General features: G+C 32.1%; 1 pseudogene; it reads right to left on the reverse strand.

Annotated features, from left to right (window-relative positions):
* Positions 1 to 462: 462 nt before the first annotated feature.
* On the reverse strand, positions 463 to 2,715 carry LOC111382902 (annotated as a pseudogene).
* Positions 2,716 to 8,185: the final 5,470 nt, after the last annotated feature.

Below are 8,185 nucleotides of genomic sequence, written 5' to 3' on the forward strand. Positions count from 1 at the left end.
AAGATTGTATACGGTACATTGTGAATTATGTGATCTTGAGATCGACTAGAAAAGTACCTGTAATTATATGTTTCTTCTAGTTCACTGAGAGGTCTTGGCTGTGTTCTATCCTACATGGAAGGGTCTTGACCGTGTACATATAGTTCACAGAAGGGCCTTGACCGTATTCTAGAATTGATTATCAGAGATCTTAAGACCCGCTTTCGTTCACGGAAGGGGCCAAAGGCCCGTGGCGAAAGTTCTTGGCCCGATATGCAAATTACAGACTTTAGTCAGAGAGTACATTTTTGGTAGATCACATGTGATGTGATGAGATGATAGTATAAATATCAGCTGATTAGTATATTGTGAATGTGAGATGATGTTTACATAGTAATGAGAATGTCTCACTTTTTGTCTATAACTGTATGAGGCTATCATGTGAAGTATTTTATGATATGAACTTTTTGTTTCCCGTCCTTGTTTCACCATGACTATAGGAGTGGAATACTTTGTTCATTCCAGAAGAAATTAGAAGGATCAACCTTGGTTTTCACCTGAACCAACCTGTTAAAATTATTCTTGAAATATTTGATCCCCCAAATGCTGGCTTTTGCATGGCTTGTATTACCCTTGTCATTAACTCCTATATCAAGATCTCTGTAGTTGAGATATGCAGCCCTTGGAAATCTTGAAACATAAGGAGTCATGTAACTGTAAAGGTTTCTAATTCAATTTATATAGTTTTGTGATGCTTCTACCTCTTCTTCGTCCCAAAACACCAAGTGCAGAATTTCGTACAAATTACCAGCTCTATGAGGGAAGGGAATCGTAGATTCTGAAATTTCATGCATTCTTCCACCATATGGAGACAAGAACATCTCAGCTTCCTCAGCTTCGTCTTCAAAAAACAATTTCCATATTCCTTCAAGCCCATTCTTAGATATAGGTATTTGAACGTAGTCTGATTTTGCTTTGAAGTATCGTACATTTGGCTGAGTCCTGTTCAGCAAGACATCGCGTGATTCTATGGGAAACTGAGGCCGGATAGGATAGTGATTATCCTATTGGCTTGTTGTAGCAGATGATTCGCAAGAAAAGAACGACAGAAAACGCCCAAAAAATCAGAAAAAATACTCTGAATTCAACTCAATATTATTAATAATGCAGAATGATCAAAACTAACCCACAAGCCGGGTTAAATAGCTGTGAAATACGAAATTATGGGAAATTACCAAAAATGGCAAAATCCCAAAATTATACCAAAATAAAATATTAAGTAAAAGAAGTAAGTTGCCAAAAATTTGGCTCAATTCAAGTTTTCTAACATATGGAAAAAAGGAAACGAAATATTACCATAAATAGTAAAAAATAACTTAAAATTGAATTTTGGAAAGGAAAACAGTGGATTTTGGGCTTGAAATTGACGTCCACCGAGCATATCTTGGTGGCCACGACGTGCATGCCGAAGAGAGCTTTCCGAATTGGGGTCATAATAGCGATTCCGATAATCGTAGTCAAAGTTATGGCCAAATTACCAAAGACGCGTCAAATTCCCCCAATTAAGGAAATAATAGTGATTCACTTTCCATCTTTGCGCCGATCCGCCATCTCATGGTATCTCAGCGCAATCATCGTGCTATCTGATAAATCAGCACCACTCGACTCGAATCCTCCTGCATCAGAAACCCAGCCCAATGGACTGATTCTATCCAACTCATTTCAGTACAATCTTCTCTCTGCAAACCCAATTCCGGGAAGCTTCGTTGCATCAAAGGAAGCAACGTATCAACACCACCAAGGAACAATGAATTAAATGAAGCCTGTATTGTTCTCTCGCCATCTTGGCTTGAATTTACCCTTTGTATATGGATCATAATGAGCAAATCTTTGTCAAAAAAAACAACGAGCAAATATTTGTCGAATTTTTGTGCGACATATTGCCATAATATTTGTTGCATTTTGATCCAAGGTTCGGTTAATTGAAAACAGAGTGACTTTTTCTGGAACATCCACCAGTTGTATCTTCCAAGCAAGAATGGCTCCAAAACTTGCACCTCCATCTCCTCTTATGGCCCAGAAGAGATCTTCACCCATGGAATTTCTGTCGAGAATTCTTCCATTGACATCAACCACGCGCGCATCAATTATATTATCTGCTGCAAGCCCTTATTTTCTTAATAATGGTCCATACCCTCCTCCTCTGAAATGTCCACTAACTCCAACAGTAGGGCAAACACCAGCAGGAAACCCTAGGGTTTGACCGTTCTCTGCAATTCTATAGTATAGTTCGCCGATTGTTGAACCAGCTTGAACCCATGCAGTTTTGTTCTCAACTTCAACTCTTATTTGCTGTAGGTTGATAAGATCAAGGATGCCAAAAGGGACTTCTGATGTATAAGAAAGTCCTTCATCGTCATGACCACCACTTCGAACCCGTATTTGCAAGCCATTTTCTCTGGCACAGTATACAACAGACCGAATCTGGGATTCATGCATAGGAGTAACAATGACTAATGGCTTAGGCGTCGTGTCTGACGAGGTTTTTTATGGAGAAATTTAGGATGGATAAGTATGAAGAGTTGTTTGGGGTATAAATAATATTGGAAATGGAAGTGTTATTGTCTGATTGAAGGGACATACATTGAAGAAAATCATCGTGTCCATCAGAAGAAACTGCCCATGAACTCAAAAAAATAACTGGAAAGGCAAATAAAAAGGAAAATATACTTGGAGTCTTCATCAATATCTAACGTAAAGTTGATTAATTTGTGTATATCAGAGCATAGAACATTTTCAATTTATAGTATCCGGAAGGAGCATGCTTATTTTGAAATTACAATGAATATTAATATGCGCATCACATTTGAAATTCCTGCTATAATGATTGTATGTTAGCGAATGGCCTGATTAAATTTGCTGTCGTGAACAAGTTTCTCAACATTATTTTGTTAACTTACGTTTTCTTTCCAATTTTTATTTTCTACCTAAGAGAATAAAATTATGTTTGCATGGTGTAACAGAGTAGTATTTGAAACAAGAAATGTATCCCCATTGGTTATTTTGTATAATTAATTAATATTTAAATTTTTCTTCAACGAAGAAGTCACAAATTTCCAGATTATCTGATATTTCAATGTCATACATTTTGACATTTCTTAAATTTATTTAAATTTATGACCTGCCTTTATAGACTCTGGTGAATGTCTACTTGAATATCTATGCTCCTGGAATGAACCGGATAACCATGAATAGACTTAAATCTACAATCTGTAAGAATTCAAAACTTGATTTGTATGCAAAGATTTTTATGAGCAGACTGAACATATTAATTCTAAATTTTTTACTCGGTTATAAAAATCTCCACATTGCAAATCTTGCCAAATTGTTAGAAAATAAATGGTTTATACTATTAGACCTGAATTCCTTAATTTTGAAAGGTAAGGGCATCTCCAACCATGTCACCATTGCACCATTTTGCACCATTTTGGTGCAAAATGGTGAAAATTAAGTGTAAAATGTCCATTTTTCCCTTATTTAACATTTCCCAAATAAATTTGTTGAGGGTATTTATGTTATTTGTGCTATATATTTTTTAATACAATAAATTATTATTATTGTTGTTATTAATATTAATATTAATATTATTTGTATTTAAAATAAATTTTAAATGTAAGATAAAATAATTAATAAATTAATTAAAAGACGAAAACAATTTAAAATACATCAAACACAATTATTTATTAAAGTTAACACGAAATATATTAAATAGCGACATACATACGATAATCTAATTTTATTTCTAAAAAAAGGATACATAAAAAAGTGTAAAGTTCAATAATCTGGAAGATCACTTCCAGATCCTCCAAAATCGCTAAAATAATTTCCAAACAAACTAGATGAACTTTTAGATCCTTTATCTTCTTGTTGAGCTCTCTTTTGCAAATTCTTGCTTGTTCGTTTTGCAAGCACAAACGTACGTGTAGATTTGTTATCGAATTCAAATTTGTCAACAAAATTTTATTCTCCTCGCGATATTCTGTCGTTGACAATTTTCTTTTTTGGATTTTGTAATTCTGTTGTCTTTCCTCGCTACATTTTTTCATAATTTTGAGAATTTGTTGGCATGCATATTTTGGACTTCCTGGTTCGAACAACGATGTCAACTTTTTGGAGAGATCTCAACTTTTTGCCAACCTCGCTCAAGGTATTGTTCCTCCAACTCAATACGTCATTCAAGGAAGACAATATAACGCAGGTTACTATCTACCTAATAGTATATACCCAAAATGGTCAACCATTGTGCAAACAATTCATGAGCCGTGTGGTCCTAAAAAAAAGTTATTTGCTATGAAACAAGAAGCGTGTAGAAAAGATGTTGAACATGCATTTGGTGTTCTACAATCGAAGTTTGCAATAACGAAAGGACCCGCAAGGTTTTGGGAAAAACAAGTATTACATGATACCATGACTACATGCATAATAATGCATAAAATGATTATCGAGGACGAACATAATGTTGATGCACCAGTTCAAGAATGGACAGAAGCGTCAAGTCCAGAAATTGAATTGGTTGAAGAAGAAAATCTACATTTTCAGGAATTCCTTGCTCGTCATAGACAAATCAAGGATAAAGAAACTCACATTGCACTTCGAAATGAATTAATCGTTCATTTGTGGGATGAACATATGAATTCTGATAATTAAATTACAAAAATTTAGCGACTTCGTAACATCATCTATCCAAATTCGAAATGCATTGTACTATTTTTTGATGGCATGATTTCATATTTTCGTTGTTGTAGTATTTTTATTAATTGTTCTATGTTTTTTACATTTATTAATGAATTTAATCATTTCCTTAATTTAACGTAACTATTTATTTAGTAATTTATGTATTTTTGAAATAATTAAATAAATAATATTTCAAATAAGTAAATTATAAAGAATAAAAAAAGGGAATAAAATAGTTAAACACTGTTCATTTGGTGTAATGGTTGGAGATGAATTTTCGTTTGGTGTAAGTAAAAAGTTGCTTATTGTCAAGTTATGTTTAATTTTATAGTTGTTAGATTGTTAGATAAAATTAAATTTTATTGAAGGGGTTAAGTATAATAAGCTATGAAATCGAGTAAAATGAAAGAAAAACTAGTTTTAGTAATTAAAGAGACTATAGAAATTGCTTAAACGTAAAATGATTAAGTATGGGTATCGCCTATTTAATTATTGAGATTATTCAAAATAGTTAATTGTTGATTTAAAAATTATATCATATTTCAAGCGGCGATACGGATATCGAGACATCTTACCAACCGAGTTGATTTTGACGAACATAGTTCATTGAGTAGAAAAATATAAATGTTTTAAGTATTTATAAATTAAGTATACTATCAGAGTATGTGCAATTATGTGTTAGATTATATGATTATTATGGAAATCTCTTTTATTATGATACATGTAGAATCTCAAAGATTATTTATGGCACATTTGTGACTTGGTATATAAGACGTGATATTGAGATTTGTTTGGAATATGAGACATGTAATATTAAGATCAACCAGAAAAGTACCCATGATTATATACTTCTTATCTTACACAAGGGGCCTTTGCCATGTTCCCTGATCCATACAATTGAAAATTGCCCAAAAATTACGTCACTAAAATTTCAATAAATTCATTTTAACTTCAAAATTTAACTCAATACTTCCAAATTGCATGGAAAATAACACAATAATCAAACAAACGGCCTTAACAAAATTAATTAAATTAATAACCCAAATCTATCATCACATTATTTTGTTATAGGACAACCATTATATTCATTTATATGCTATTCACCATAATGTGTTATGATCATGTAACTTTGGCATTTATCATCATATCGTATGACCTAAACCATTTAATTATATCAATTCTTCTTAATATCACAAGATGATAACCTTCAGATTTATCACGTGAACATTTCACACATCAATATACCGCATATTACTTTCTCAATCTCAATAAATTTCAACTCTACCATTCCCTTTTTTTTTTATTCACATAAATATACCTAAATGTACTCATCCATTTAATTCTATTTCTGAAGCAATAAATCACCCCCACAATAAGTAATCATTATGAAGTTCATCCTTATTACTCTCACATTCCTCATAAGTAAACAATTCATAAATAATCGAAATAATTGGAATTACCGTTAATTTCCTCAATGCCTAAAGTACACAATAACACATTGTTATCTATCAACCAACAAATCATTATCTTGTCTTCCACCATTTCTTATTGTACAACATAAATATACATCATTATAATTTCTATTATCATCCCATATAAGTTGTAACAAATCACCACAAACTTTTTATAACACTAATGACCATTTGGCTTAAAAAATAATTAACTTTCCTCATTGATTGTCACCAATCACACATCATATCATTTCCCTGTATTTATCATGCAAGTTATAACTAAAATTATTTTCTGTGTATACATAAAATAATCATATAGTTTTGCATATAAATTGATAATTAAGTGGTTGTAACATCCGTAACTTCGAATGCCCCACAAAATCATCACAATCTGTTCAAATCTTAATAGACTACATACGCACACAGTTCCAACCCAACAATTAATAACATTTCCAACCATCAGATCATTGCAACTACCAAACTTACATACTATCCATTTCTAAATCTGTTAAAAAAATATTTTTTCTATCATTTTTGGTTCCATACATTTGAGCTAGAGAGCTTGTGATTTATGCCACCACGACATGTGATCATACCCATTGGACATACATGATATACTAATGCATGAACCATAAAAATTTTCAAAACATGCTCTGATACCATTCTGACATGACCCGTTCTGAATCACTCTAGTGGACCTGAAACGTAACATGTGCCGATGATAGTTACGGACTAGACGTCGTCAAATCTACCACCAAGGCTGACTATGAGATACAAAAAAATGTGCCAAAGTCAAATGTGTATGTAAAATATAATGCATTGGGCCCAAAATAATTACTTCATGCTTCATCAATATGAATCATAACACTCAATATGTCGTGTGGCACTTTGAAATCATTAGGCTTCTCCAGCTATAAAGAACCAGTTGCTACCAGTAGAAAAAAAATTACGAAAAAATATATGAGTTGATAGCTCACTGAGTGGAGAAGTTAAAAAATAATTATAATTTTTCATTTTTATATTTTTATCAAAAATCTAGCTCATATCACTTAATAATTCACAAGATAACATTATATAATTATAACAAAAAAGTGAGACATTCACATAACGTCATAAAATATCATCTCAAAGTCAAGCTATAAACATCAACCGATACCTGTACTATGATCTCATCATATCAAATATACTGAAAACTACCAAAAATGTACCCTTTGTACTATAACTCGCCATATCAAATATACTGAAAAATTCACCAAAAATGTACCCTTCGAGCTAAGAACTTTTGCCACGGCCCTTTAGCCCTCTCCATGAATGAAAGCGATCTTAAGACCTCTGGTAATCAATTCTAGAATACAGCGAAGGCTCCTCTGTGATCTATATGTACACGATCAAGATCAATGTTAGGTCAAGACCCCTCTATGTAGGATAGAACATGACCAAGGCCCCTTTGTGAACAAGAAGAAGTATATAATCATGGGTACTATTCTGCCTGATCTCAATAATACATGTCTCACGTACCAAACAAATCTCAATATCACATATTTTACATACCATGTGACAAATGTGCCATAAATAATTTTTGAGATTCCACATGTATCATCATAAAAGAGATTTTCATAACTAGCATATAATCGAACACATAATTACAAATACTTATACTTAATTTTTAAATACTTTTAAAATATTTTTATTTGCCTACTCACAGAACTATGTTCGTAAATCAACTTGGTTGATAAGTTCTCACGATATCCTTATCGCCGTTTGAAATATGATATAATTTTTAAATCAACAATAAATTATTTTAAGTAATTTCAATAATTAAATAGGCGATACCCAAATTTAATCATTTCACGTTTAAGCGATTTTTAAAGTCTCTGCAATCACTAAAACTAGTTTTTCTTTCATTTAACTCAATTTCATAGCTTATTATACTTAACCCCTTCAATAAAATTGAATTTAATCTATCAATCTAACAACTATAAAATTAAACATAACTTGACAATAAGTAATTTTTTACTTAG

Source organism: Olea europaea, unplaced genomic scaffold (genome assembly GCF_002742605.1).
Source record: "Olea europaea var. sylvestris unplaced genomic scaffold, O_europaea_v1 scaffold2574, whole genome shotgun sequence".
Classification (NCBI taxonomy): domain Eukaryota; kingdom Viridiplantae; phylum Streptophyta; class Magnoliopsida; order Lamiales; family Oleaceae; genus Olea; species Olea europaea.